The sequence below is a fragment of the Apodemus sylvaticus genome, chromosome 22 (assembly GCF_947179515.1).
Source record: "Apodemus sylvaticus chromosome 22, mApoSyl1.1, whole genome shotgun sequence".
NCBI classification, from domain to species: Eukaryota; Metazoa; Chordata; class Mammalia; order Rodentia; family Muridae; genus Apodemus; species Apodemus sylvaticus.
Genome location: NC_067493.1, coordinates 3777140 through 3785349, shown reverse-complemented (window position 1 = coordinate 3785349; position 8210 = coordinate 3777140). Strand labels below are relative to the sequence as shown.

General features: G+C 40.2%; 1 pseudogene; it reads left to right on the top strand.

Annotated features, from left to right (window-relative positions):
• Positions 1-218: 218 nt before the first annotated feature.
• LOC127673216 (E3 ubiquitin-protein ligase RBBP6-like) lies at positions 219-2876 on the top strand (annotated as a pseudogene).
• The last annotated feature ends 5334 nt before the right edge of the window (positions 2877-8210 follow it).

Below are 8210 nucleotides of genomic sequence, written 5' to 3'. Positions count from 1 at the left end.
TTTAATGAGCCCCATGCATTGAGGCACCAATATGCCAGGTGTGGTCTTAAATTTGGAAATATGTTCATGGATTTAATCTATAGTGACCCAGCAAATCCTTTATTCTCTTCCAGCCTCTTTAGTAGACCTGAGTCCCTTCCAACTCAGAATATTGTCCTCGAGAATTTGGCAAATTCAGAGGTCAGATTGGTAACTAGCACAAGGAATCCTTTGCCACAATGTCCTGTGTGTACTATAAATTTTCCTCTAAACTCACCTCTGACATCATCAAATTTGATGGGCTCCATATCTCCCTGTGCAACTTAAAGAAGCAGATTATGTGGAGAGAAAAGCTGACAGCTGCCAATAGCGATCTGCAGATCATCAACCCAGACACCAAAGAAGAATACACTGATGATAATGCGCTCATTCCTAAATATTCAACTGTGATTGTCAGAAGAATTCCTAGCAGAGGTGTTAAATCTACAAGCAAGACATATGTTCAATGGAGAACTGAACCAGGCATGGCAAGTCGAAAAGCAATTGATGACTCTTCTGAATCTATTTCTCTGGTACAGCTTACAAAGACTGCCAATCTGGCTGAAGCCAATGCTTCCGAGGAAGACAAAATTAAAGCAATGATGCTGCAATCTGTCCGTGACTATGACCCAGTCAATTACATGAAGAAAACTCTGGTAGGTGTGCCACCTCCATCTTACATCTGCCTTCGTTGTGGTAAACCTGGTCACTCTATTAAGAATTGCCCAACAAATAGGGATAAGAACTTGGAATCTGGTCGCAGGATCAAAAAGTGCAGTGGAATTCCTAGGAGTTTTTTGATGGAAGTGAAAGATCTGAACATGAAAGGCGCAATGCTTACAAACACTGGGAAATATGTAATACCGACTATAGATGCAGAGGCTTATGCAATTGGGAAGAAAGAGAAACCACCCTTCTTACCAGAGGAACCATCACCACCTTCAGAACAAGGTGATCCTATCCCAGAGGAGCTCTTGTGCCTCATCTGCAAAGACATCATGACTGATGCAGTGCTCATCCCTTGCTGTGGAAACAGTTACTGTGATGAATGTGTAAGAACAGCACTCCTGGAGTCAGATGAACATACATGTCCGACATGTCAGCAAAACGATGTTTCTCCTGATGCTTTAGTTGCCAACAAGTTTTTAAGACAGGCTGTTAATAACTTTCAAAATGGAACTGGCTATCCAAAAAGACTACGAAAACACTTACCTCCAACCACACCCCCAATACCACCATCAAGGCCACTCTTTCAACAGAACCTGCAGCCTAGGTTGAGGTTTCCCCTATCAGGACAGCAGGATCCTCTGATTCCAGTGACATCTTCCTCAGCTCACCCAACTAGCTCCATATCTTCATTAACTTCAAATCCATCTTCCTTGGCTCCTTCTGTGCCTGGAAATACATCTTCTCCCCTGGCTCCAGTACCTGATATAACTGCAATAGTATCAACATCAGTCCATTCAGAAAAATTTGATGGACCCCTTCTGGATTCTGATAGTAAATCATTACAGGATCCTGCACTTACATCAGGGCATTCCAAAGGTGCATCTTCAACTGCTATTGTGGAAGAAAAGCTTTGCCAGGTGCCAGTCCTTTCATCTGGAACAGTAAGAAGAAAGGCTGGTTCAGGTCTTGGTCGACCAGGTTGGGAACATTCCCACAAGCTTAGGTACCTAGTTTCTCCACCACAACAAATTAGAAGAGGAGAAAGAAGCTTTTACAGACAAATAAACCAAAGGAAACATAACAGTGAAAGATCACAGAGGACTCAAGGCCCATCACTACCAGGAACTCCAGGCTTTTTGCCTGTTCCACAAGCCCCTTTGTACCTGCCTCCTCCACAGACACTACCTCTTCCTCCAGGTGTACCTCACCCAAAGTTTTCTCTTCAGTTTCCTCCTGGTCAGCCTCCACGAGCAGGATACAGTGTGCCTCGTCCAGCGTTTCCCCCAGCTTCTGCCAATACAAAAGGAGTGCAGACTCCCCATTCAAATATTGTCCTACAAGACAGGCACCTCCTTTGTCCAGAGAAGAATTCTATAGAGTGCAAGGACTACTAAAGGAAGAGTCTAAATATCAGTATAAAGGGTCATCATATTTAAGAAGTTCACACATGTACACGAAGTCAAGGTCTGGCTCAACAGGCTCAACTTCTTGCTCTAGGTCCTTCAGATTCTCACATTCTAGCTCCTCTTCAAGGTCACCCCAATACCCCAGGAGGGGGATGGAAGAGATCATCAATTACTGTTCACCGTCCAGAACTCATGGATACCACAGATCTAGGTCAAGGTCACCTCTATATAGTCCATACCACTCAGAGTCTAGATTGCCTCAAACATTTAGGGGACTGTCTCCCACTAAAAGCAAATTACCTCAAGGTGAAAAAGGGGGGTGATTGTTTTCCTAGATATAGGGACGTTACATCCCCTTATGAATGACATCAAAGAGTAATGTGGGCAGAGTGTCAGTTTTACAGACTCATTTGAGAAAGAACACTACCAGGAATGGGAGAGGACATTCCTTGAGTGGTATGACAAGTACCAAATGGTATGCAATGGATGTGCAGCTTAGACCCTCTGCAAACTGAGAATTCTTTTCTCTGGAGAGACGTTTACCTACCTCAATATCAGAAATTCACCCTTCACAAGAAGGCGCAGAGAAGACTATGCTATTGCAAAAAGTCAAGGAAAGAGACAGCTAGGTGGCAACTATCCAGACAGCTTTCAAGAAGAGACAATCACAATCCAAAAGATAATCCAAAATCAAGAGACAAGGGCTGTGAGAATGTTCATGGGAACAGTAAAGGGAACAATTGTATGCTGATCATCAGTGGGAGGAGAGGCTCTCAGGCATGAGAATGTTCCATTTTCTAGTGTAAGGGAATGGCAGGGTGGGAGAATGGGAATGGATGTGTTGGGGTGCACCTCCTAAAGTCAAGGGAAGTGGGGATGGTATGGGGGAGACCTGGAACGGGGAAAACATTTGAAAGATAAATAAAGAAAATATCCAAAAAAATACTTTTAGGCCTGCCATTCAATATCGATAATGTTTCTGAGATATCAACTGTGAATTCAAGTCCAAGTATGATAAAATCAGATCATCTATGCTAGTTTATTTGTGCCTCAATAAAGGATCTTACACTTCTTTACTTTAATGTATAGATTCATTTTCTAATATGTACTCACACATAAATCTCAGACTCTTAGTTTTTCAATAGTCCTCAGCATATTTTGAGGTTTGAGAAATAAATTTTATTTTTCATATATGCATATATTATATGTTCAGTCAATTATATTTAAATTCACATTCAATTATTTTTAAATCCACATTTGGTGGAAAGAAAATTGAAGAAAATTATTTCATCTCAATGACATTTATAAAACTGTCTTGATCTTTATTTTAACTAATGAAATCACTGCAAATATTTTTATATATAATCTAATTATTTACATATAAGTACACTTAAACAGATACATATATATGACAGTTTTAATGGCCTAATGACACCATTCCAAACCATTTTCTCAGGTAAACAATTCGTCCATTTTCAGCTCTACCAGACCCTTTCCAAATTAAAGATAATTGCCCTTTTATCGCCAGTAAAGAGTTAATGTATTTAACCAACAATTGTTTGAAAATATGTTCCCTGTTTTTATTTTTATACTAAATACATTTGTCCATGGAGCCTTTTTCCTGACAGTAGTAATGAATTTGATTATTTTAATGATTTCCTTAAGATCTGAAAATAAGGAGAAGTTCTTTACCAATCCTACATCTGAAAGAGGGCTTATATCCAATATATACAAAGAATACATGAAGTTAGACTCCAGAGAAAAGGATAACACCATTTAAAAGTGGGGCATAGAACTAAACAAAAAATTCTCATTTGAGGAATATCAAATGCCTGAAAAGCACCTAAAGAAATGTTCACCATCCTTAGTCATGAGGGAAATGAAAATCCAAACAAACCTGAGATCTCACCTCAATAATTCAGGAGATGGCAGTTTATGCACTGATGGTGGAGAAAGAGGAAGACTCCTCCACTACTGATGAGATTGCAAGTGGTTTAAGAAAATAAAATCCAACCGCTCAGTAAAGCAGTCTAGTGGTTCCTCAGAAAACTAGTCATAATACTACTGGAGGACCCAGCTATACCACTCCTGGGCATATACCCAGAGGATTATCGTGCATTTCATGAGGACACATGCTCCACTAGGTTTATAGCAGCCCTATTAATAATTGTCAGAAACTCAAAAGAGGCCTGATGTCCCTCAGTGGAGGAATAAATACCGAAATTGTGGTGTATATATATATATATATATATATATATATATATATATATATATATATATATACACACACATACATGCATGCATACATACGTACACGAAGGAGTACTATTCAGCTATTAAAAATAATGAATTCATGAAATTTTTAAACAAATGAATGGAACTGGAGACTATGATCCTGAGTGAGCCAGCCCAGTCACAAAAGAACACTCATGGTATTCACTAACTGATAAGTGGATATTAGCGAAGAAGCTTTGCATACCCAAGACACAATTCACACATCAAATGATGCCCAAGAAGGAGGAAGTGACTGGCAGGTAGATCAATGGAATAGAATTGAAGACCCAGAAATGTACCCACACACCCATGATCACTTGATCTATGAAAAAGGAGCTAAAACCACCCAGAGGAAAATTGATAGATAGCATTTTCTGACAAATGGTGCTGTTTTAACTGGAGATGAGCATGCAGAAAAATGCAAATGGATCCATTCTTATCTCCTTGTACTAAGCTCAACTCCAAGTGGATCAAGGCCCTCCACATAAATGCAGACACACTGAAACTAATAGAAAAGAAAGTGAGGAAGAACCATGAGGACACGGGCATAGGGGGAAAGTTCCTTAACAGAACACCAAAAGCTTAAGCGCTAAGACCAAGAATTAACAAATGGGACCTCATAAATTTACAAAGTTTTTATAAGGGAAAGGACACTGTCAATCAGATAAAATGTCACCCAACAAATTGGGAAAAGATCTTCACCAAACCTACTACCGACAGAGGGCTAATATCCAATATATTCAAAGAACTTAAGAAGCTAGTCTCTAGAGAGCCAAATAACCCCAGTAAAAATGGGATACAGAGCTAAGCAAAAAATTTTCATGTGAACTCTTTCAAATGGCTGAAAATCACCTTAAGAAATACTCAACATCCTTAGTCATTAGGGAAATGCAAATCAAAACAGCTCTGTGATTTCATCTCACAGAATGGCTAAGATTAAAAACTCAGGAGACAGCAGGTGTTGGTGAGGAAGTGGAGTAAGAGGAACACTCCTCCACTTCTGGTTGGATTGCAAGCTGGTACAACCACTCTGGAAATCAGTCTGGAAAACAGGTCATGACACTTCAGGAGGAATTGGCTATCCCACTCCTGGTCATAAACCCAGTGGATTCCCCCAGATTGCGGTAAGGACGCATGCTCCACTATGTTCATGGCAGCCTTATTTATAATAGCCAGAAGCTGGAAAGAAAGCAAGTTTCCCTCGATGGAGGAATGAATTTAGAAAATATGATGTATTTACACAATGGAATACTACTCAGCAATTCAAAACAATGAACTCATGAAAATCTTAGTCAAATGTTTGTAACTGGAGGATATCACCCTAAGAGAGGTAACCCAATCACAACAGAACATACATCGAATGCAATGACTGATAAGTGGATATTAGCCCAGAAGCTCAAATCCCCAAGACACAATTAACATATCAATTGATTCCCAAGCAGAAGGAAGGAAAGGACCCTGGTCTTGGAAAGGCTTGATGCAACAATTTTGGGGAAGGTTTACCAAAACAGAGAAGTGGGAGAGAGCTCATTGGGGAATAGGCAGAGAGAAGAGGGCTTATGGGATTTATGGGGAGGAGAGAACCTAGGAAGGGGAAATCATTTGGAATGTAAAAAAAGGATGTAGAGAGGAGCAAAAAAAGGATTGAAATATCAGTCAACTCTTATACAATTACATTATCAGAATGTCAATTACTATAGACAGTAAAGAGAACATATTGGAGATTCCTAGGAAATAACAACAAATCAAAACAGACAAACAAAAGAAGAAAAAATAAACAACAACAAAAACAAAAACATAGAAATGACCTTGAATCTTTTGGAAATGAATGCATAAGAAAATGTAGCAGTAGGCAGGTGTTGGTGTCACAGGCCTTTAATCCTAGCACTTGGGAGGCAGAGTTAGGGGTATTTGTGAGTTGGACAGCCAGCGTGGTCTAAAGAGTGAGTTCCAGGAAAGCCAGAACTATACAGAGAAATCCTGTCTCCAAACACAAACAAACAAACAAATAATAGTATGCACTAATAGCCACATTGCCAGATTCATTGCATCTTTTCCCTTTTTATTAATTAATACATGTATTTCTTTACACTCCTTAATTTATTCTCCATACAGTTCATCCTCTGACTCTTCCACATTCTATACCTCCACCAAATCCCCCTCTCCATGTGGATGTCCCCACCCCCTCCACCCCCTCCACAGCTGTCCTCTAAACTCCACGGGGATTCCAGTCTTTGGAGGGTTAGGTACATTATCTCTGAATAAACAACAACTGGGCAGTTCTCTACTGCATGTGAGTTGAGGGTCTCATATCAGCTGGTGTATGCAGCCTGTTTGGTGGGTCACTGTTTGAGAACACTTAGAGATCCAGATTGAGTGTGCCGGTCCTCCTACAGGATTGCCATTCTCTTCAGTTTATTTCAGCCTTCTCTTATTCAACAACAGGGTTCAGCAGCTTCTGTCCATTGGTTGGGGCAAATATCTGCATCTGACTCTTGTAGCTGCTTGTTTGATTTTTTTGGAAGGCAATCAGGAAAGGTCCCTTTTTGTGACTGCTCCTTATTCTGAGTAATAGTGTCAGGCCTTGGAACCTCCTGGATTCGACATTGGACCTGTTGTTGGAACTTCTTCTCCTCAGCATCCTCTCCATTTCCATGCCTGTAATTCTTTATGACAGAAGCAATTATGGGTCAGAGATTTAACTGCAGTATAGCCCAGCTCTCCATCATTTGATGCCCTATCTTCCTGATGGAGTTGGGCTCTGAAAATTCCCTCTCCCTAATATGGGCATTTCACCTAAGGGCCCCTATTATAAGTCTCTCACCTCCTAAGTTTCTGTTGAATTATGGAGGTCTCCATCATCCTTCTACTTCCTGAGGTTTCCTGTTTCATTGTTTTCTGTTGGCCCTCAGAGTTAAAGTCCCTTTCATTCACTCATTAATTGATCATGCTCCCCTCTCTGGCTCTCCCATTCCTCTTCCCCTTCCACCCCTCCTCCCCCACATTATTTCACTTTATCTCCCAGGTTCTTTATTTCAACCCCAAATGTGATTCCTGTCTTCACTCTTCCATGTGGGACTGAGGTGTCCTCACTTGGGCACTTCAAATTATTGACCCTTTTGTCTTTTGTGGACTGTATGTTCAGTACTACTATTTTTTTTTATGGTAACAGCAGCAATATACAGAGTGGGAAATATATCTTCAGTAAACTCACATCCATTAGAGAACTCATATCCAAAGTATCTAAGGAACTCAAGAAACCAATCTCCAAAGCATTTAACATCTCAGTTACAAATGGGGTACAAAACTAAACCGAGATATCACCACTGAGGAATTCAAATGGCTGAAAAGCTGAGAAAGAAATGTTCAAAGTCCTTAATTGATCAGAGAAATGCAAATCAAAATAACCTTGAGATTCCACCTTACACCAATAAGATTGGCCAAGAGCAAAACAACAGGTGAGGGCACATGTTGGAGAGGATGTGCAGAAAACTCTTTTCAAAGTAATTGTCAAGGAAGGTTTGAGTGCACTTCTGTATGAGAGCTAAAATCAATTCAGGAAAAAGAGATCATTTTTAAAGGAAGGCCATATGTATACAATGGAAATGATGGCAACACTATAGATGTGAGGTTGATTTCACATCAGACTCAGGCTGGACTAGCTACCAGGGTCCTTTCATATAGCTGCACGAAAGCAGACACAGAAGGATCAGAAGGTCAGGACTATCCTCAGCTAAATAGCAAATTGAAGGCCAGCCTATACTGCTTGAGGCACTTTATCCCATAGGGAAAATCATTAAAGTGTACAGACAAAAAGAAAGGCCTAAGAAATTCAACAACTTT